Source organism: Sminthopsis crassicaudata, chromosome 2 (genome assembly GCF_048593235.1).
Source record: "Sminthopsis crassicaudata isolate SCR6 chromosome 2, ASM4859323v1, whole genome shotgun sequence".
NCBI classification, from domain to species: domain Eukaryota; kingdom Metazoa; phylum Chordata; class Mammalia; order Dasyuromorphia; family Dasyuridae; genus Sminthopsis; species Sminthopsis crassicaudata.
In genome coordinates this window covers 675,063,010-675,087,004 of record NC_133618.1, presented here as the reverse complement: position 1 = coordinate 675,087,004, position 23,995 = coordinate 675,063,010, and the positions used below count along the sequence as shown (strand labels likewise).

At 38.0% G+C, this 23,995-nt stretch overlaps 1 protein-coding gene across 3 annotated transcripts in view; it reads right to left on the bottom strand.

Moving 5' to 3' along the window:
* Positions 1-23,995, bottom strand: part of FANK1 (fibronectin type III and ankyrin repeat domains 1) — a 71,860-nt gene that overhangs the window by 24,408 nt on the left and 23,457 nt on the right. The gene's annotated exons all lie outside the window — the stretch shown is intronic.

Genomic DNA, 23,995 nt, shown 5'->3' with positions numbered 1-23,995 from the left:
CCCCGGCGGGCTCCACATCCTTACGCGGGAACCCCCCCCCCCCAAGCGCGGCCGAGCCCCGAACCCGTCTGCGTTAACATTGGGAATCACCAGATCGCAGAATTAGGCGGCCGTGGGCAGAGCCATTTTACAGATGGGGAAAGTGAGGCAGGCGGGCTCGCTGAGGAACCGCGGGAAGTGAGCCTTGAGCCCAGGCGTGGCCCATGGCCGGCTCGGAATCAGAAATGGCTCCTCCCCGGCTCCTCACTCGGGCTCTCGGCCCTTTCACTCCTGCCAATTTCTCGGGGTCACTGGCCGTGCTCCCCGTTAGACTACAGGCAGTGAGCCCCCCCCCCCCGCCTTCCGGGGCCTTTCTGGCTCCCACTGACACCGCTGGGCGAAAAAGCGCTCAGATTCGGATGGGCTCAGCCGTGCCAAGGGGAAACCCCTCGGGTTTTCCAGGAGCAAATGCTCTCAAGCGCTACCTGGTGGCCTAGGAGGGCTTCCCACTGCCTTCCCACTCCCATTGGTTATCACCGAGGCAGTGACAGAGCACTGGGGTCTAAAATCCACGAGATCCGAGACACTCGCTGGACCACCGCGGGCAAGGCACTTAACCCTGTTTCCTTAATTCTGCAATGGGAACAATAATGGCACCTATTTTGCATGGTTATTGTGAGATCGGATGAGATAATTATAAAATGCACTACAGAGTACCTGGCATGTAGTAGGTGCCACATTTATGCTTATTCTCTGCCCTCCCCATATCATATTCTGTGTGTCGTCCCTGTTAGGGTTACAAGGTGATTATTAATTACAATGTGATTACAATAGGACTTTACAGTCCCATTGACACACATGCAGTGGTAAGAAGCAGTAGATAATGTACCTACCCCCTTGGTCACATGTTGTTTTCTTGATAGCCAAATGAGGCTGATTCCCCCACATTGCAGTATTCTTCCTGCACATCCCTTGCTCTCCCGTACTACTGTACCTGGTCCCAGCATCCAGTCTCTTCACATTACCGTGAAGGACTTCATGCTTTCAAGCCTTCACAAAACATTGTCAGGCTGTTCTTTATTACCCACAACACAATTGGGAGGGAAATTATCTTTCCTTCTCTGGCTAAGTCATACCTGGAATCCACATCAGAATCAGAAAGAGAAGAACTTCAAGATTCAGTTCTAAAAGCTCAAGCCTTGACCTCAGATTACAGAATGACCTTGTGAATGGAAGTGGCCAGTAATATTCTCAGCTCCTTATGACTTTGTTCTTTAAGATTCCCTAGTAATAAATGCTGGAAGAGAAGTAGCCAGAGACCCCCATCAGGGCATCTGGCCCCAGCCACTAATGCTCTCTCTCTCTCTCTCTGTGTCTCTCTGTGTCTCTCTCTCTCTCTCTCTCTCTCTCTCTCTCTCTCTCTCTCTCTCTCTCTCTCTCTCTCTCTCTCTCTCTCTCTCTCTTCTTCCTCTCTCTCCCTCCCTCCCTCTCTTCTTCCTCTCTCTGTCTCTCTTTTCTCTCTCTGTCTCTCTCTCTGTCTCTCTCTCTTTTCTCTCTCTGTCTCTCTGTCTCTCTCTCTCTGTCTCTCTCTTCTTCCTCTCTCTCCCTCCCTCCCTCTCTTCTTCCTCTCTCTCTCTCTCTTTTCTCTCTCTGTCTCTCTCTCTGTCTCTCTCTCTTTTCTCTCTCTCTCTCTCTCTCTCTCTCTCTCTCTCTCTCTCTCTCTCTCTCTCTCTCTCTCTCTCTCTCTCTCTCTCTCTCTCTCTCTCTCTCTCTCCTCTCTCTCCTGTTATCTGGCACCTGGCCCATCTCTAGATGCCTGCACTGTAGCAAAGAGTAAAAAAAAAAAAGGAAAAAAACCTTCCTGGCAGTTCCTCACACCCTGCAGACCTGGTACAGAGCCCAGAAGGGGTTTGACATTTTGAAAGATGATTTATTCCTACTCAATCTTTGAAAAAATGATCCAGATTTAATACCTCCCCTGGACTCTGAGCAACTGAACATTTGGCACAATTGAGGCCTTGTTTAATGGGAGCCCTGTTTAACTGGGTGGCCAGTCTGGATACTTGTACCGGGAGCTAGTGGTTAGCACACTGGTAATGAGAGTATAGACTCCTAAGCATTCCTTTTGCTTTGTACTCTGGTTATCCCCACTTACGTTTCCAGCTCTTCAAAAATTTGCTTTTAGGGGAGTGTCTTCATGGTGGCAATTCTATGGCAACAAATTATCCTCATCATCCCCATATAGCAATAACAACATTCAGGAGGAAATAACAGCAAAGGGAATACCCTTCAGAATAACTTTAAAATGCAAGCTTCCAAAGCACTCTAGATTTTAAGGCATCTAATTACAGAATATTCTTCAAAGAAATTAATAATTCCAAGTAACTAGAGGAATAGTCATTGCTCAAGATTGAGTCACACCAAGGTAATAAAATGACACTCCCTAAATTAATTTAGAAATTTAGGGGTATAGAGGAATCAAACTCCCAAGGGAGTTTAAGAGATGAAACAATAAAATTCATTTAAAGGAACAAAAAATCCAGAATCCCAAAGGAAATATTTTTTTAAAGTAGGAATGAAGGGGAAATAGCACTCTCACTCCTCAAATTAGATTGTAAAACAGTAATCAAAATGATTTGGTATTGGTTATAAAACAGAAAAATCATTGAACTGACCAAATGGAGAAGGATCAAGTAACAACTATGTTAAATAACTCAATTTTCTACTTGGGTAGAAACAAGAACTATTAGAAAAACTGGAAAAGTGTTAGGAGAAATAATATACCTAGTTCTACATAAATTTAAAATGGCGCCCAACCTGAACGTGGAAAGCATGTTTAAAAAAATTAGAAAAGAACAGGTACCTTTCACACCTTTGGCTTGGGGGGGAATAAACAAGGAATAGGTTAAATCACAAAAGAGAAAATCGTGGTTTTATAAAATTGAAAAGCTTCTGAATGAATAAAATCAACATGGCTCGGATAAGAAGACAAACTGGTATTAGGCAAAGATATGTGTATCAAATCTGACAAGAATCTGACATCCAAAATTAACACAAGGGTATGAATGACTAGATGCAGAAATTTCCTAGCAGATGAGTGATCAGAAAATATAAGCTAGAAGCTAAGGATTCTTAAAAGAATTGCAAACTGTTAACAATCACAGGAAAGATTTCTCCAAATCACTAATAATAAGAAAAATACAAACCAAAAGAACTCTGATTTCACCTCACATCCAGCATATTGACTAAGATGGAGGAAAATGGGAAATCAATATTAGAAGGGCTGTGGGAAGACAGGCATACTGATGTATTGTTGTTAGAGCTATGAATTGTCCAAACATTCTCAAAGGGAATATGGAATTGTGATTTTTTAGAGAAAATGATTAAAATATTCCTATTCTTTGACTTAGAGTTTCAACTGTTAAACATGAAGCCCCAACAAGTAAAAGGGGAAAAGTCCTATAGAACCCAAATATTAAGTGTAGTATTTTTTGTAGTAGCAAAGAACTGGAAACAAAGGAGGTGCCTGTTGATTGGCAAATGTCTAAACAACTGGTGGTACGTGAACGTAATAGGATCTTATTGTGCTTCAAGAAGCAATACAGATGAAGTCAAAAGTAGGTCTCTATGAAATGACTCAGGATGAAGAAGAGAGAAAACAATATACATAATGACTATCAAATAATCAGGTGGAGTAGAACGGGGCTCATTGAGATGACCAAGCTTGACTGTCCCTTCTTCATTTGCAGAGATTTACACCAAGAGAGGGGAACACTGCAAATCATGCAAGATATGTTCCAGTTATTGGGCTGCCATCATAGAACAGCTTTTTTCAGTCTTTGCTGCAAGAGAGGGCTTTCTGGAAAGGATAGAGTAAAACAATTCTCCATCAGTCTCAAACTTTACAACAGAGGCTTGAGAAAGGAACAAAGAAATCCCAGGATACAGAGACTCCATATCCAGGGAGATATGGAAAATCTCTGGATGTCTGTATAACTGCAATCTAGTACAATGGACATGCAAGTTGGGTCAGAAGAGAAACAAAGAATTTTCCTACTAATATAATAAAAAATGCAGTTACATCTAGGGAGATATTGGGAACTCTAGCTTCTCTGCCAAGCTGAGATGTGAAGGGATGAATGCCCTTTACAGTTGTATGTGTGAATAACACCTTCTCTTTGAGATTATCCCAATGAGCGCTGTGTTGATTCTTCTTGTACATAAGTGTTTGTTTGGATGATGTCTCCCTGCTAAGACTGGGAGTTCCTTGAGGTCAGGGGCTGTCTTCTGCCTTTACCCAGAGCTTAGCGTAACACCTGCCGTATTGTTGTTGTCATTCAGTTATTTCATCATGTCCAGCTCCATCATGTCCCCATTTGGGATTTTCTTGGCAGAGATCTCAGAGAAGTTTTCCATTTTCTTCTCCAGCTCATTTAACAAATGAGGATACTAAGGCAAAAAGGAATAAATGACCTGCCCAGTAAGTGTCTGAGGTCAGATTTGAACTCAGGGAGAGAAGTCTTCTTGATTCCAGGCCTGGGACTCTATCCACATACCACTCAAGTGTCTGCCTGCTATATAGCAGTCACTTAGTCAATATTAGTTGACTGACTAACACGCAATGCAAAGCCAGAGAGAAACTTTAATCAGTTCATCTTGTCTCCCTAATCCCCTCTTCCTATTTTCACATAAAAAGCCTGAAACCCTCAGAATGTCTTGTTAGCATATCTAAAAGTATACTTTCTCCTGTTTCATCAAACAGCTACTTCCATAGGCATACATGTGAGTTTATCCTCAACTAGGACCCACTCTAACTCCTCTCTTAACTTCCTAGATCATGCCCTTACTCTTCTGTCCTCACCCTTTAAAAACCATTTCACCCAAAACATGCTGCTTAATCATTTGGATTTAGCCTATGAACACTCTCACATCGATAAAGGGCATCCTTTGTGACTGTGACAAATGCCTCTTATGAATTCTTCACATTGCAAACTACTCTCCCACCCCCTGGTACCTGATCCTTCTTCAGATGGAAGATGGAGTGTTGTGTGAAACATAAAATTTCTATCTGAGCTCTATCAATAAATATCATATTAATCTGTCTATGGTAGTAACAGCAGCCATATTGTTGTTGTTAACAAGATAAAATACCAGCAAAGGTACTCATTCTTTGATAAAAGTTACTGGAAAAAGTGAAAAGCAATTTGGTAGAAAATGGGTTTAGACAAGCATATTATATCATGAACCCTCATAAATTCCAAATAATATAAATGTTCTAAATATAGAAAGCTACATAACTTTGAAAAAGATATGTTTTTTTCTGATTTTATACCTGTAGATAGGGGAAAATCTTTTAAAAATCATGAAATAGAATGAATTATTTTTAAAAATAGATTTCAATTATTTAAAAATAACATATTTTGCATATAAAAGTATCTCTTTGAAATGAAACTTGACAAGTTATGCAAACTTTTCCTAGTTATACATTGTTGATAATTTCATGTAATTTCTACAACCCCTTACCTTTAACATCAAATACATTAATTCACAACGATTTAGTATGACCTTTTACATAGAGTTCTAAGAGCTCCATTTTCTTCTGATTTCTAAGCAGTATTAGATGTGTCTTCAGAAAGATTTTTAATCTGTTGTGTGAAGGAATATTGCTTGAATCATCTATTATCCACCTCTGGAATTGTTTTTTAATGAACTAAAAAATGATGTGCTCTGGAAATAGAGTGGGATCTCATCATTTGGGAAATGCCTGATTTTTTTAATCTGTCAACCAGTGTTCAAAATTAGTCAGCCATGTAATTTCCTGTCACATAGCCAGACTTGAAATTTACTTTAACTTCTCTGGAAATGGGACAAAGTCATGAATGGCAAAAAGGAAAAGAAATCCAATTTCCATGTTATATGGTTCCTATAAGGATTTAGTAAGATCCCTTTTTCTATTACTTTTTAAAATTTTTTTGAAAATACTCTGATAAAGAAAGGAATAATTTTTTAAAAGATTAATTTCCATACTTTAAAGTGCCTTTTTTCAAAGGTAAAACTGGGTTTATAGACATTTTATACACATAATTTTTTCTATTAAAGATCCTAAATGAATCTAATTAGCTGGCAACTGTATTTAAAAAGCAAGAAAAAGTGACTCTCCAATTACTTAAGAGGTTATAATGATAATACAGTGAGTAAAAAGAATTGATTTCAATAGAAAATTTTGATTATATCAAATTGGAAAGTTTTTGTACAAACAAAACAAATGCAGATAAGATTAGAAGGGAAGCAATAAACTGGGAAAATATTTTTATGGTCAAAGGTTCTGATAAAGGCTCATTTCCAAAATATGTAGAGAATTGACTCATATTCATAAGAAATCAAGCCATTCTCCAGTTGATAAATGGTCAAAGGATATGAACAGACAATTCTCAGACAAAGAAATTGGAACTATTTCTAGCCATATGAAAAAGATGCTCCAAGTCATTATGAATCAGAGAAATGCAAATTAAGACAACTCTGAGATACCACTACACACCTGTCAGACTAGTTAGAATGACAGGGAAAGATAATGCAGAATGTCCGAGGGGATGTGGGAAAACAGGGACACTGATGCATTGTTGGTGGAATTGTGAATACATACAGCCATTCTGGAGAATGATTTGGAACCATGCTCAAAAAGTTATCAAACTGTGCATACCCTTTGATCCAGCCGTGTTACTACTGGGCTTATATCCCAAAGAGATCTTAAAGAAGGGAAAGGGGCCTGTGTGTGCCAGAATGTTTGTGGCAGCCCTCTTTGTAGTGGCCAGAAACTGGAAGCAGAGTACTATATAATGATCAATTCTGATCTGGCCCTCTTCAACAATGAGATGAACCAAATCAGTTCCAATAGAGCAGTAATGAGCTGAACCAGCTACACCCAGTGACAGAACTCTGGGAGGTGACTATGAACCACTACATGGAATTCCCAATCCCTCTATTTTTGTCCACCTGCATTTTTTATTTCCTTCACAGGCTAATTGTACACTATTTCAAAGTCCGATTCTTTTTGTACAGCAAAACAACTGTTTGGGCATGTATACATATATTGTATTTAAGTTATACTTTAACATATTTAACATGTATGGGTCAACCTGCCATCTGGGGGGGGGGGGAGGAGGGGAAAAATTAGAACAAAAGGTTTGGCAATTGTCAGTGCTGTAAAATTACCCATGCATATATCTTGTGAATAAAAAGCTACAACAACAACAACAACAACAACAACAACAACAACAACAACAACAAAAAAAAAAAAAAAAAAAAAACGAGTTGACTTCAGTGAGAAGATCTGAATCCAAGTCCTGTGGTTAACACTTATGGATGAGTGATCTATCCTTTACCAATCTTTTAGGTCCTCATGGCCCTAAGCAATTTTACTAAGACTGTAATAGAGCTGTTGAGTTATACTGGAGGCCATTTCCTCACTGGAATTTCCTTGCATATTCTTTGACCATTGATTGACCAGTGGCTCCTATTCTTGTAAATCTGAATCAGTTCCTTGTTTATTTCAGGAATGAGACCTTTATCAGAGAAACATGCTGCACTTTTTCCCCTTATTACCTCTTCTAATTATAATTGCATTGTTGTATGTGTAAACACTTTAAAAATCTTATATGACCAAAATTGTACCTTTGGCTTCTCTCAGGCTCCTCCTTATTTGGTCCTAAAAGCTTTCCTTTCTTCTCTCCAAGTCTTCCACCTTTTGGTCATTTCCTTAATCTTGTCATTCCCCATCATAATATCTCTTGAACTTCCTTCCTTTTCTTTCCGGAGATTGTCCCCACCTTGGTGCAGGCCTTCATCAGATGAACCATTGCAAGAGGTTGCTGAAGGCTCTTCCCCTCGAGGCCTTCTTCTCAAAGTATCATCCTCATGTGGACATCTGATTATGTCACTCAGTGACTCCTTATCACCTCCAGAATCAAATCCAAAATTCTCTGTTGGCTTTAAAGCCCTTCACAACTGGCCCCTTCCTATGTTTCCAGTTGGAAACACCCTTTGCTACCCTCCTTGTATTCTGTGACCCAATGACCTTGGCTATCTTGCTTTTCTCCACCCACACTATACCATGTCTCAGCTCTGCCTTTTCCCTGGATGTCCCATTTTACCTAGTCTTAAGCACTGAAAGGGCATTACTTCAGTCAAACTGACCAGGAAAAGACTTCAGCTTAAAAAGGCCAAGATCTCTCACTGCATGCAGGGCCATCTCCAGTCATCCCAAACTATGTCTTGCCACTGGAGTGGGGTAGCTCTGGAGAAAGGGAGGACGGGGACTTTTCATACTCCTTCCTCCCTGCAATCCAAGTTAGTTGCAAGTCAGAGCATCACCTCCCTGATGTCATGGTCCTCTTCTAGAACGAAGGACAAATAATATCACCAGTGAAATGTCAGGTCTGGTTTCCCATCAGCACCACCTCAAATCCCCCAAAATATCATTTATTTGTGTGTGTATATATTATACATATATGCATATATATCTCCACATATATATTTGATATTTTGGTTGTCACTGGTTGAGTCTTTAACAAGAACATGAAATAAAAAACAAATGCGCTCTTACCAGACAGCTTCCACGGTCTGCTGCCCAGAGGATGGCACAGTCTGCCTTTTAACAGGAACAGCAACAGCCACTTTGTGAAGTCCATTTTACTCAGGAAGAGACTGAGTGTCAGGGACATGAAGTGATTGAGCTTAAGCCTGAGGAACGAAGTTCAAACTAAGCTGCCTCCTGACTCCTAGTTCAGTATTTCTCCCACTGCACTAGACCCTTATGTCAAAGGATCAAACTAGGAAAGAAACATTTATTAAGTCCTTTACTGTATCAGGCCTTGTGCTAAGAGCTCAGGATGTCAAGAAAAAGTCCTTCAAGCAGCGTACACTCTAACAGAGATTATCTCACAAATCTAATGAGACATAAGACTTTCCAAATCATCCAGTCCAACTCCCCCATTTTACAGAGCAGTAAAGTGGGCTCCTGGCAGGGAAGTGACTTGCCAAGATCATCCAGCTAGGATCAAAATCAGATCTCCAGGACACTTTCTCTTAAACACTCAATGGGACTTGATCATCAGGCTAAAGAAAAAATAAGCTGACATTTGGAGCATTGTTGTCACTATTATATCAATATGTTAAAAACTGTGTTAAGTAGTTGATAATAGATTAATCAACATAATGATAAAATTATAATAGTAGCATTTAAATAGCACTTAAAGGTTTGCAGTTTTACATTTGTATCTCATAACAAAAGGAGGTAAATAGTGTCTCCATTTTACAGTTGAGAAAAGTGATGAGTTACAGAGTGAGTAAGTGTCCAGCTGGGTTTTTGTTTATATTCTTGGGCTCAAAGATCACTGCAAATGGGGCCTGCAGCCTTAGCTATTAAAAAAACACTTGCTCTTTGGAAGGGACACTGTGGCGAATCTGGACAGCATCCTATATGGAAGAGACCCCTCTTTGCTGACAAAGGCCCATATACTCAAAGGAGTAATAATGGATGGTTAAGGGACTTAGACTCGATACTTTTGAAATGTGATGCTGGAGAAAAGACTTCCAAGGCCCTTGGACAGCAAGGGGGTCAAATCAATCCACACTTAAAGAAATTAACTCAGACTATCCACCAGAAGGTAAATACTGAAGCTGAAGCCCAAATGCTCTGGCCACATGATAAGAGAAGGCCCTGCTGTGGGAAAGACTGAAGGCAGAGAAGGCGGAGGACGAAATGGAGCGAGAATGTGGTGGAAGCATCTCATGACCTTGCACAGTCTTGGGGAGGAAGGAAAGAGAAGGGCCCAGTGTGCCATGCTCACAATGAGTCGAACAAGCGAACAACAACATAGGCCAGGGATACAAAGAGAGGAAAAAAACAGTCCTTGTCTTTCAGGGGCTCCCCGCTTAGTGGGGTGACAACATGCAAACAACCCGGACAGGCAAGACAAGTTGCATATAGAATATACAAAGGACAGATTATGAGGAGCTCTGAACAGCAAACGGCATTTTGTTCTTACTCCCGGGGGTAACAGGGAGTCACTGGAGTTTTTTTAAGTAGAGGGGTGACATGGTCAGACCTGTGCTTTAGGAAAATCACAATAATAACTGAAGGGAAGATGGCCCAACGTGGGGAAGGACTTGACCCACCTGGAGTTACTGCCATAGTCCAGGTGTGAGATGGGGCCCTGGGGTGGGAGAAGGGGGCCTGTTAGCCTTGGCAACAGATTGACTAAGTAGGGTGAGAAGTGAGGTCGGCCGGGTTGCAAACCTGGCGGACAGGGAATCCAGCCATTTTATTTGGTTCCAGAAGAACAATGCAGAACCATGCCCTTCCAAGTACCTCTGAAAATGAACTGAGGTCAAACTTCACTGAAAAGGGACAGCTGTAGCATAGCCTCTAGTGGCAGATGGTCCATAATGAGGATGGCAGCGTATCGAGGGAATGTCTATACACATAACATTGAGCAAGTCCATTCTGACATAATGACTTGAATTAAGCAAGAGTGGTTTTACATTAACGAGCAATTCATCAATTGATTGTGTAAGTCACAGTTACAATAAAGCAGAAACTTGTATATAAATCTCTGGTGTCTGGAGGACAACTTCTGTCTCTAAGCCCTTGAAAACAAAAGTATCAAATGGATAATGGCCACAACCAAATGCTAAGGACTTAATTTTTAGCAAACTCACTAAAAAAATTTTTATTCTTTGAAAAGTTTCAATGGCTGTCGTTTTCAATGTAACAAAGATTCTAGCACTTATTCCTTTGGGGGAAGTTTCATCTAAACAAAAAAGTGACCATGTTTGTTGATTTTTTTTTCATTATTTGAGTTTGTGTCCACAAAATATCTGGTCAAATTAAGAAAATAATTCAAACTATATGTCTGATAGCATAGGAATAATCACATCATCTCCAGTCTGAAGGGCCATCTGCCCTTAACATGCCTGAACGAGGATCCCCTTATACGATAAACCAGAGTTATTGCTCTGTCAACCAGTAGTGAAGGCAAACCTGTGAGTGTCAGAGGCAGTTCAGCCCAGCTGGGGATCGATCTTATTAGCAGCAAGTTTTTTTTTTTCTTATGACAAATCTAGATTTGTCTTTTCACAATAGCTCTCCCACATTTGGCTTCTTATGACCAAGCCAACAAGTCTAGCTAATCTCTCTCCCACGTGTCAGCCCCTCAAATACTAAAAGCAGTTATTATGTCTCCACTAAATCCCCATTTCTAAATATATGAATCATTCAATTACATTTTCATTGAATGTATTAAATGTTTTAACATCCTGCAGACATCCCACGTCATCTATATTTCAGAAGGGCAAGCATAATTGAACAAAACACTGGCTATTCTTGTCCCTTCAAAGAGACTTTTTGTAATGTAGAATCTTTTCATTAATTTATAAAAATTCTCAATATTTCCTCCCCAAACATCCCTGTTTTTTGAATAAATTATTGAGAAATTCAGTCTTTAAAAGTGTGCTTCCTATCCCCTTAATCTGAGCTACATTCATTCTTTATCATTGCATTCATTCATGGATCAACGTCTTTCAATCTGTCTCCTGTGATGTTGGCTTTCATTGAGAAAGCCCTATAATGCTTCTTCTAGGTGTCAGTGGAATCCACTTAATTTAATCCATTAATAGGATAAAATTTTCTAATACATTTTATGGGTATTTTTGTCATTTCTGGAAGAAGGAAAATCCTCCTTTCCATATTAAGCTCCCTTTATAACAAAGAAAAACAAGTCGAAACTCCTAGTCTAGTAGGAGTGAGATAGGAGTAGATGGGTTTCTAGTTATTCGGGGCTCAGCTATTATTGAATGAGCCTTTCATTTACATTATCTCATTAGCACTTAGTAAGAACCTAACAGTTATGGTTATCTCTGTACATACTCTTTTACCTTTTACTCATTTTATGCTGCATCAGATGAATGAAATCATCTTTAGAATCTCTAGGCAAATAGATGGGCTTCACATCTGATTCTATAAAAATATCAATCAAGACACCCTGGGCCAACATATTATACTTCCTCTGGATTTTACGGGGTTTGTCTTTTATACACAGCATATTACTGAACAAAGCAATGTCTACAGAGCCTCTTGAGATAACATGCCCAAAGTGATTTGCAAACCTTAAAGTTTCATATAAATTTAAATTATTGTTATGATTGTTTTTGAATTTTTCATAATCTCAATATACGGAGGGAATTCTAAAGGTGCAGGTGAGGAAGGGATGTTTCAGGCAAGGGAGACAGCTTGGGCAAAGGCAGGAAGATGACAAATGGAATTTCATTTTTCACATTATACTTATTTGCCAATATAACCTTCCTTCTGTTAAGCCTTCCTTGTTACAAAGAAAAAACAATTCAGTAACACCTACTGACAAAGCACCTATGTTGCAAAGTAAAAGCCATATATAACCCCTTTAGCCCTTGATCTCCTTCCCAGAGGAGGGAAAAGTGTTTCATGATGTTTTCCATCAACAAGAATGATCATTAAGATGCATCTGACGCCATCTGCCTCTCAGCTGCTTCCTGCCACTCCGTAGCCACTGGCTCTATCAGCCACCTTCTCCCTGATCGCCTCTTCTCTGCCCTTTCTGAGGTACTTCTCTGTCTCTCCTTAGCCTCTTTACTCCTTCACCCAAATCCTCTCCCACAAAGGTGGGTGCCCCATAGGGCTCTGTCCCTTTACAGTATTTCACTGAAGAGCTCAGCCACTGCCACAGTCTCAATTCTCTCTTTGCCGAAGAGTCTTAAATCTACTTATTCAGCTCTAACCTCTCTCTTCACTTCAAGACTCCCTTTCTACCTGCCCATTGGACATCTCACACTGGATTACACTGGGATGTCCCACACTGAATTCATTATTTTTCCCCAAAATATCCACCTCTGAACTTCCATTATCCTTCCAGCAACCCAGGCTGGAAACCTATGTGTCATTCTTGATTCTTCATCCTCTCATCACCCCCATATCTGATCTATGACCAAGCCTTGTCCAGCTGACCTTCACATGTCCAGTTTGTGCCCCTGCTCTTCTCGGACTCTGTCACCACTTCCTTTACCTTGCACCCAGATCAGAGCAAGAGATTGTTGGTTGGTTCCCTGTGAGAAGTCTCTCCCCACTCCAGAACCCCCTTCATTTAGCTGTCAAATTAATCCATTTCAAGCACAGATGGGATCATGTTACCCCTTAGTGGATAAAACTCTAGCAGTTCCCTCTCACTGCTAACATCAAGGACCCTTCACAGCTGGCCCCTAAGTACCACTCTGCTCTTCACTTCCTGGGAACTCCAGTGATGCTGGCTCAGGTGTTTCCAGGATATCTCATCTCCTGACTGTGCCCCACACCTAGAATGGTGCTCCCCCTTCCTTCTGCCTCCCAGCTTTTTCAGCTTCAAGTCTCAACGGAAACCCCACCTTCTACAAGAGCCTTCTTTGGGCCTTCTTTCAAGATAAAGGATTCCAATTTATCCTGTACAAATCTTGCTCGTATTTGACAGCTTGCATGTTGTCTCCTCCACTAGGCACTGAGCTCCTGGAAAATAAGAACCATCTTTTCCCTTTCTTTCTTTATATAACTTCAGGGACAAAGTGGTGCCAGGTACATGGTAGGTTCTTAAATGCTTATTGGTTGATCAAGATTTTTGTTTTGCTCTGCATCATATTAATATATTTCTCTGAATGCTCCCCTCTCCATAGCAGTTCTTTCCAAGTGTCTGCTCCCACCACAAACCTCCCATGGCTCCCCCCACCATCCTCCATTCTCTCCATTTAGAACCTAGCCTCCCATCTTGCAGAAACATGGAAGCCATTGGCTTAGAGCTCCTCCTGTCTTCCTCCTCATTCACATCACTCAGAAGCTTCCTGCCCCGTCTGCCCTTTGGTCTTTCTCTTTGCCAAAGCAAACCCATCCACCTGCCCTTCCATCCCATTCCGTGCCATCTCCAGCTGCAGATTTGTCTGCTCTATCCATCTCCCGCCTACCCACATGTCCCTGTCTCTGCCATCTCCCATATCCCTCTGTGATCCTCCTATTTCCACTGCTGCCCCACATCATTCCTGCCTTTCCTGGCATGTCTGCAGCAGACAGGAATCTCTACACTCTGGGCTTCGGACGCTACAGATCACACCACTAGGCACTCTTCTCCAGGAGCTCTCTTCTCTCTGGTTTTTTGTGGCTTTGCTCCATTTGAAGCAAGGTCTCTCCCTATTGGTCAACCTCTCCTTCTCAGGTTCCTTTTCTGGATCTTCACTATTCATTAAAGATGGGGGTCCTCCAGGGGTTTGTCCTGGGCCTTCAGACCAATTTTATTAATTGTAAAATTGTAAAATAAAATATATCCAAGAAATAATTCATGGTTGCCAAGATGGAATTATTTCAAGCTTGCAAGGACAATTCAGTATTAGGAAAAGAGATAATTAATCATATAACTAAAGAACAAATATATAAATGATACTAGCAATAGATACAGAAAAAGACTGAGAGAAAAATAATATTCTTAAACCTCTAAAAAACTAGAAATACAGAAGATCTCTACTTTCAATATGAGCAATGGTTTTGAAGAGAGAGGTAACTTCACAAATTACCTGGAGCCTAACGCAGTTGCCATCTGGGGATCCAACCCAGGTAAATTGGGAGAGTAGACCAGGACTGGAACAACTATGTATCTTAAAACTGGCCTGAGAAATCAGTAACTATTGAACCACATGACTACTTCACCAACTTTACAAAATCTGTATGAAAAATAATTACACATAAATTAAAGCAGACTATGTCTTTAAAGATAGTCACATAATTAAATGATAAATTCATAGGATAAAAGATACCACTGTGCTTATTGTTCTAACCTATAAAACTCATTTGCTTAAATAGAGTAAAATCTTGGACACTCAGTAAAGTGACTTGGGTCATTCGTTAAAATTATATGTGATTTCTTGGAAAATATAATAATAGAGATAATTTTGTTTGGCCAATTATGTGTTAAAATAAAGCAAACTTTAAAACATTCAATCTGTGCATTCTAATGGGTCCAGGGAGAAGCAGACCCCATAATTTGGGGACTCAGGCCAAGTCCCATCCAACCAGCACCTGTTGGGAATCCAATGAAACCCTACCCCCACACAATCTTTCTCCCAAGACCCTTTTAGGGAAAAGGATGCAGAATCAATGTCCAGGGAAGAGGAAGGGGCCTTATGTTCTTCAGACCAACAGACAAGGAAAGCTGAAGCATTTGTAAAGTGCCTATTGTGTCCCAGGCCCTGTCTTAAGTCCTGTCCTCAAGAAGTTAAAATTCTAGCAGGAAAAGTCTCTAGAGACATAGCAGCATGCTGATCAGGAGCTGCCATCTGACTCCAGAATTCTTAGCTCTCCTGACCCCTTCCAAGCACCATGAAGCCAACCCTCAACATGTATGTTGTTGCCTCATTTAGGGGATGCACTCACTTTCTGAAAGCAGGAGACATCTAAACTTGTGGTTTGTATCCCCAGAACTTAGTACATTGTTTAGGACCAACTCTGTATTCTCCAAAATTTATTCTCCATGTATTCTTGCCATTGAGGGTGTTAAGTTCAACATACAACATAAGTAAAAGATTTCCTATAGACATTCCCTATAGAAATCCTCGAAATGTTCCTATTTGCAAATGATGTGGTGTTGATTGCATCAAGCCAGGAAAAGTGCAGAACTCCTGAAAAGAGGGCTATCTTTATTCAAAAGAATTTCTCTTAACCATTCACATAGGAAACACCAAGTGGATAAGGAAAATCTGTTCTCCAAGCCAGAACATACAGTTGGATATTCAGCTACAAAGATTAATTTTGAAACAGACTTGAAAACTTAATTCTTCCTCTCAAACCCAATTTTCACATTACTTTGGAATAAAACATATAAATAAATGGAAGAGAATATATAGGCAAATAGCATAACTACTCATCATTATCCTGAGGAAAAGAAAAAAAAAATGACTGCTTATGAGGCATAGAGAAATATCTGAGTGAAAATCCTTACTCTCTATGTGACTCAGGAGAAGTTCCTTAATCTCTGTAAATCTTGAGTCAGAGAGGGTTTGTGATCAGTCTGGATGGAAAGGGTTTCCACAATGAGAAAATCATAAGTCTTTCCTGCATTCATATAATCTGAATACAGATTATTTTTATAAACCTTAAAAATATGTAAATCAAAACACATCCTAGCAAAATTTCAACATAAAGGACACAAGGCAAAATTCCCTTTGAAATTCTTTAAAATAAGATTTGTCCCATAAATAGAAAAGGAAGAAAAAAAGTGAGCTGTTGTGCTATTATTTTTTGAAAAATCTAAAACTAGCTCAAGCATGCAATCTACAAGCATTTCTATTGCAAATAATGTACTTTGAATTAGGATACAAAGACAAAAATAAAACATTCGACCCTTGAAGAGTTTAAATTCTATTAGCAGAAACAACATGGACACATATTCAAAAACAAGGGCAAAAATACCAAATGTTTATAAAATAAATGTCAGATGCGTAAAGGATCCAAAGAGGATGAAGGAGCCAGGATGGCAGAGAGCGAACAATTCTTTGTCTGAACTCTTCTAGAATCCCTCAAAAGCAACTCTAGCTCAAGCCTCTGAATGGGTGTTGGAGTGACAGAACCCACCAATATCTGAAGTGTAACAAATTTCCAGCAGAAAAGATTTTGGAAGGACTTCAGGAAAGGTCTATTTCAAGGCCTAAGACAGAGATGCCTCCACTTACCAGGGGAATCAAGTGGGAGGCTCACGGCCAAAATACAGCAGTATTGGCTACTTTGTCCTGGCTCAGAAACCAGTGTATCAGCAGACCATTTGTGAGACCTTCAATGCAACTACAGAAGGCAGATAGAGAGCCACTAAACCCCATCCTAGCAGGTGGGACTTGACCAGGCCCACCCAAAGCAGTGGGGAATCTGGCAGCACCGACCGCAGGGTAGCAGGAGACACCATCATCTGCAGAGGAAGCATGGGACAATCCTTCCTTTGCCCTAAGAGCAGACTTCAATCTTTAAAAATGAGCAAAAAAGCAAAAAGAGCTCTGGCCATAGAGAGCTATAATGGAGAGAGGAAAGAGCAGACCTCAAACCCTGAAGACACTAAAGTCAAAAATATCTCCAGATGAAGCCCCCAAGAGTAATGTAAGTTGGTCTCCATCTCACAAGGCTCTTTTGGAAGAATGTAAAAAGGATCTCCAAAGAGAGTTGGAAGAACAATGGGGAAAGGAAATAGGAGCTTTGCAGGAGAGTTTGGAAAACAAAAAACAGAAATTGCCTGCAGAAAACCACTTTTTAAAAAATAGATTTGGCAAAATGGAAAAAAGAAAACAACTCCTTCATGTATACGTATATTGTATTTAATTTATATTTAACATATTTAACATGTATTGGTCAACCTGCCATTTGGGGGAGGAGTGGGGGGAAGGAGGGGAAAACTGGAACAAAAGGTTTGGCAATTGTAAATGCTGTAAAATTACCCATTCATGTATCTGGTAAATAAAAAGCTATAATAAAAAAAGAAAAAAGAAAAAGAAAACTCCTTGTAAAAATGAATTGGTGAAATGGAAACTGAGATCAACTCAAAATCTAATGAATAAAACAACTCATTTAAAAATTCATTTGGCCAAATGCAAAAGAGGGTAAAAAAGCTAATTGAAGAAAATAATTCACTAAAAATTAGAATTGAACAAATGGAAATGAATGACTCTATGAGACATCAATAATCAGTTAAACAAAAAAATGTTTAAAGTAGAAGAAAATGTAAAATATCTCACTGGAAAAACAACTGACCTAGAGAATAGATCTAACAAAGACAATCTAAAAATTATTGGAGTATTGGACTACCTGAAAACCATGATGAAAAAAAAGAGCCTAGATATATCTTTCAATAAATCATCAAGGAAAACAGCCCTAATGTCCTAGAATTAGAGGGCAAAATAATTATTGAAAGAATTTATCAATCATCTCCTAAAAGAGACCCCAAAATAAAAACTCCACAGAATATTGTAACTAAATTCCAGAATGATCAGATCAAGGAGAAAATACTGCAAGCAGCTAGAGAAAAAAATTCAAAAAACAATCCACAATCAAGATTAGCCAGGACCTAGTAGCTTCCACTTTTTAAAGAATCAAAGGGCCTGGATTAGGGTATTTCCAGAGGGCAAAGGAGCCTAGAGTGTAACCAAGAAATAATTATCCAGCAAAATTAAGCATTATCTTTCGGGGGGGGGGAATGGACATTCAATGAAATAGGGGATTTTCATGTATTTTTGATTAAAAGATTAGAGATGAACAAAAATTTGATCTTATCAGTACAAAACTCAAAAGAAACATAAAAAGGTAAAAAGGGAAGGGAAAAAAGCTATGTTTTTAAAAAGTTCATATCCCTATATGGGAAAATGATATGTTCTAGTCTTGAGAACTGCATCTTTGTTAGAGATATACTTAAAGGTTTAAGTATAATTTGACTTTATTGTGATTGTATAAAAAAAAAAATAGGGGTAGAAAAGGGATTGTACTGGAAGAAGAGGAAAAGGGAGTTAAAATGGGGTAAACTACATCACATGAAAAGATAAGATCTATTACAGTTGAGGGAAAGAAGGGAGAGTAATGAGCATTGTGTGAGCCTTACTCTCCTCGGATTTGGCTCAAAGAGAGAATATCAGACATATTTAGCTTGATATACAAACTTGCCTCATTCTATAGGGAATTATGAGGGAAAAGGGGGAAAGAAAGGGGAAGACTAATAGAAATAAAAAAATAGAAAGGGAAAGGGATAAGAAAGGGAAAAGGGGCTGTAAAAAGAAGGAAGGACTGTAAAAGGGGAGGGTAGCTTGAGGGAGGTGATGGTCAGAAGCAAAACACTGGGGAGGAGAGTAAGGGGGGTATAACTTGGGGAAAATAAGATGGCAAAAAAATACAGAATTATTCTTTTTTTTTTTCTGTGAAATGTGAATGGGATGAATTCTCCCATCAAACAAAAGAGGATAGCAGATTGGATTAAAAGTCAGAATCCTATAATATGTTGTTTACAAGAAACACATTTAAAGTAGAGTGATGCATTCAGAATAAAGGTAAAAGGCAAAAAGACATTTTGCTAAAGGGTAACACACATAATGAAGTAATATCAATACTAAACATATATGTACCACTTGGTATATCTTCCTAGTTCCTAGAGGAGAATTTCAAGAAGAAATAGAAAACAAAACTATACTAATGGGGAATCTCAACCTTGTTCTATCATAAATAAATAAAATCACAAGATACACAAGAAAGAGGTAAACAGAATTTTAGAAAAGTCAGGTATGATAGACCTTTGAAGAAAAATGAATGGGGATAGAAAGGAATATATTTTTTTTCTCAGCAATACATGGAACTTACACATAAGCTGACTATGTATTAAGGCATAAAAACAAATGCAGAAATGCAAAAATAATAAATGCAATTTTTTCAGATCATGATGCAATAAAAATTACATGTAATAAAAGGCCAGGGAAAATAGACAAAAAATAATTAGAAAATAATCTAATCCTAAAAAATGAGTGGGTGAAACAAGTCATTGACACAATTGATAATTTCATCCAAAAGAATGACAATAATGAGACAACATAACAAACTTTGTGGGATGCAGTCAAAGCAGTTCTTAGGGAAAAATTTAAATCTCTAGATGCCTATTTGAATAAAATAGAGAAAGAGAAGACAATGAATTGGGCATGCAACTAAAAAAAGCTAGAAAAAGAATAAATTAAAAATCCCCAATTAAATACCAAATTTGAAATTCTGAAAATAAAAGGGAAGACTAATAAAACTGAAAGAAAATCATTGAAGTAATAAATAAAACTAAAAAATTGGTTCTATGAAAAAAACCCAACAAAATAGAAAAACCTTTAATTTGATTAGAAAGGGGAAAGAAGAAAATTGCTAGTATCAAAAATGAAATCATTAGGATTTCTTTTGCCCAACTGTATATCAATAAATATGAAAAACTAAATGAAATAAATTAATGCTTATGAAAATATAGATTGCTCAGATTAACAGAGGAGGAAATAAATTACTTAAATAGTCCCATTTAGATAAAGAAATTTAAAAAGCTATTTATTAATCAGCTCCCTAAGAAAAAATTTCCAGCGTCACATGGATTTACAAGTGAAATCTACCAAACATTTAAAGAACAATTAATTCCAATACTATGCAAACTATTTTGGAAAAGAGGGAAAGAAGGAATCCTAACCAAATTCTGTAATGTTCTTTTCTCTAAATTGTAATCATTCTCTGGGAGCAGGCTCCTTGGGGAGCTTCTGGAGGCAGCCTTAGTTTCAGTTCAATTCAATAATCCCAAATGCAGCCAGGAGTTAAAATCTAGATCCTTTATTGTGTCTTTCAAAGTCCTGAATCTTTTCCTGGGCCAGGTTAGCTTTAATAGAGGTCTATCTCTCTTTGGTTCCAAGAGTTCCCTCCAAATCTCTCCAGCCAGCTTCAGCCTCTCATCCTCCCAATGTCTCCAGCCAGCACAAAGGTGGAAGTTGGAATAAATCTTGACTCTGAATCTCTCAAAGTTCTCCCAAAGTTCTCTTTGGCCCTGAGAGCTGCTTGCTTATATGCTGCCCACTGAGTACATACCAATCATTTCATCACTAGGAACCATTACTTGTTGTAGGATTAAATCAATGCTAAATTAGATTTAACCATTGCCTCCTCAATTCCACTCAATACCTTGTTTCAAGTTCTGGCCCATAATATCTCCTTGTAGGATCAGATCAACCATGCTAAATTAGATAATTATTATCTCTATCCATTCCAGTGACTTCAGCACCTTGTAAGAATCCTAACAAAATTTCCTTTTACGGCACAGATATGGTGCTGATTCCTAAATCAGATAGTATCAGAAAAGAGAAAGAAAATTGTAGACCAATTTTCCTAATAAATATTGATGCAAAAATCTTAAATCAAATATTAGCAAAGAGATTACAGCAAGTTATTACCAGGATAATACTCCAGGACCAAGTATGATTTATACCAAGAATGTAGGGTTGGTTCAATATTAGGAAAACTATGAGCATAATTGACTATATCAGTTGGCAACCCAACAAATCATATGACTATCTCAATACATGCAGAAAAAGTATTTGTCAAAATCTAATACTCATTCCTATTAAAAAAAAAAAAAACACTAGAGATCATATGAATAAATGGAGTTTTCCTTAAAATATTCAGTAGCATCTATTTAAAACTATTAGCAAGTGTAAAGTCCTGTATCTCTAAGTTATAATCCTTCTCTGGAAGGAGGTTTCTTTTCTGTACAATCTTTTCCTCTGTAAGCAGGTTTCTTGGGAGGCTTCTGGAACCTTCCCCTCCAAAAGTGTGGGATTGCTGGACTTGGGAATCCACGGGATGTCTTCTCTTTGACTCGATCCAGACTGCCATCCCAACTCAATGTCCCAGTCTAGACTGCTCTTCAGACTCAATGTTGCCTTCTTTATCCTCGAAGAGAATGGGCTTGTGAGAACTTCTACAGCCAATGAACTTGCTCCTTTAAAGGTGTAAACTCCTTTTCAGAAGTGTAAAGGTGTAAATTCCTTTTAAAGGTGTGAACTAAAGGTGTGAACTCTGAGTTAAAGAATTGTTTAGACAACCTGAGTTAAAGCCTTGTAATCCTAAAAGCAAGCATCATATATAATCATATATAATGGAAATAAATTAGAAGCATTCCCAATAAGATCAGGGGTGAAACAAGGTTGCCCACTATCACCATTACAATTCAATATTGTATTAAAAATATTAGCTTTAGCAATAAAAGAAGAAAAAGAAATTAAAGGAATTATGAATGGGTAATGAGGAAACAAAAATCCTCTTTGCAGATGTTATGATAGTATATTTACAGAATACTAGAGAATCAACTAAAAAACTACTAGAAACAACAACTTTAGCAAAGTTGCAGGATATAAAATAAATAAATCTACATAAATCATCAGGCTCTCCACAGCAAGAAATACAAAATGCATTTAAAATAACTGTAGATAATATAAAATATCTAGGAATCTACTTCCAAGACAAAGTCAGGAACTATATGAACATAATTACAAAACACTTTCCACACAAGTCAGACCTAAACATTTGGAAGACTATCAAGTACTCATGGGTAGTCCAAGCTAATATAATAAAAATGACAATTCTACCTAAATTAATCTTACCTATTCACAGTGCCATACCAATCAAACTGCCATGAAGTTACTTTACAGAGCTAGAAAAAAATAATAACAAAGTTCATCTGGAAGAACAAAAAGGTCAAGAATTTCAAGGAAATTAATAAAAATGCAAATGAAGATAGCCTAGCTGTACCAGACCTAAAATAATATTATAAAGCAGTGGTCATCAAAATCATTTGGGTGCTGGCTAAGAAATAGAGTAGTGAATCAGTGGAATAGATTAGGTTCACAAGACACGATAGTCAATGATTATAGTAATCTAGTGTTTGATAAATCTTAGCTTCTGGGAAAAGAATTCATTATTTGACAAAAATTTATGGGAAAATTAGAAAATATTATGGCAGAAACTAGGCATTGACCAACATTTAACATCCTATGTCAAGATAAGGTTGAAATGAGTTCATGATTTAGACATAAAGGGTGATACTATAAACAAATTAGGAAAACAAAGGATAGTTTACCTCTCAGCTCTATGGATAAGAAAAAGAATTTATTACTAAAGAAGAAGTAGAGTGCATTATGAAATGCAAAATGGATAATTTTGATTATTGTAAATTAAAAAGTTTCTGTATCAACAAAAACAATGCAGCCAAGATAGAAGGAGGAAGAAAACTGAAAAAAAAAAAAAGCTATTAAAAAAAGGGATCCAAAAGGTCCTACCTATGTAGGAAGAAGATGATATTTTAGTGATATATAGAAAAATACAGTGTTCTTAAGTTGTACAGAGATTGAAGTAAGGAAGACCTACATTTTGGAGATAGGGGACAAATCCCACCGCCATTTATATACATTTGCCTATTTTATTAATCCATCAATAGTAATAACAGGTATTTACAGAGAGTATTAAAGTTTGCAAAGTATTTTACGTTGTTACATGTTAATTTGTGAATGTATATACTTCATGTAAATCAAGTTTTCCCTTATTTCTCCATCTAAACTTTTATACATACCATGGAATAATCCCTTTTCTTTCCTGCTAAGTAGCTATAAAATTGTCCCTAGTAGAATTTGGTCAGCAAGAGTTTTTATCAATTTCATACCTTCGTCCATGATGAATGAGCAAGAAGTTAAAGGAAAATAATACTATTTCCTTGGGATAGTATAATTTTTAAAAATAACATTGGGAAATAGTGTTCATTCCTGAGAAATGAACAGTTTATGAATCAAAAGGTATAAAAGTGTCATCTAAATTAGAGAAGATAAATTAAATTAAATTTTTAATGTGAAATATGTTCAATATTATTATCTTCCCTGATTTTTCACATGTCAATGAACATAACATTCTGCTTTACCTGAAAGACAACTACTTTATTTTGGGAGTGATCAACTGGAACTAAATTTTAGTGGCTCATAAAAATGGAGTTCTCATTAAAATTGTAATAAAGAGTATATCAAAAGCACAAAAGACTATTTTTAAAGTTATTTACAAAAATCAGGATGCAGGAAAAGCCATTGACTTTGCAACACAAACGTGATTTTGCTATTATTGAAAAAGTAACTTTGCTATTATCTTTTGGAGCTGTGTATCACTGCTTCTCTAATCAGATGTTGATGTTTTTTCTGTTCTACTGTAACTAAGAATATTTGGTCAGGAGGAAATGCAAGAAGGAATCAGGTCAGAATTGTTAGGGCAACCCAGAGGTCTCAAGGAATTTCCTTTCATGCTTCAATTCATATATGTCTTCCTTTGTCCTTCCTCATGTGTTCTGTTCCCATGGGGTCCTGTGTAAATTCCCCGGAAGTATCTTCTATGCTACGTTGTTTT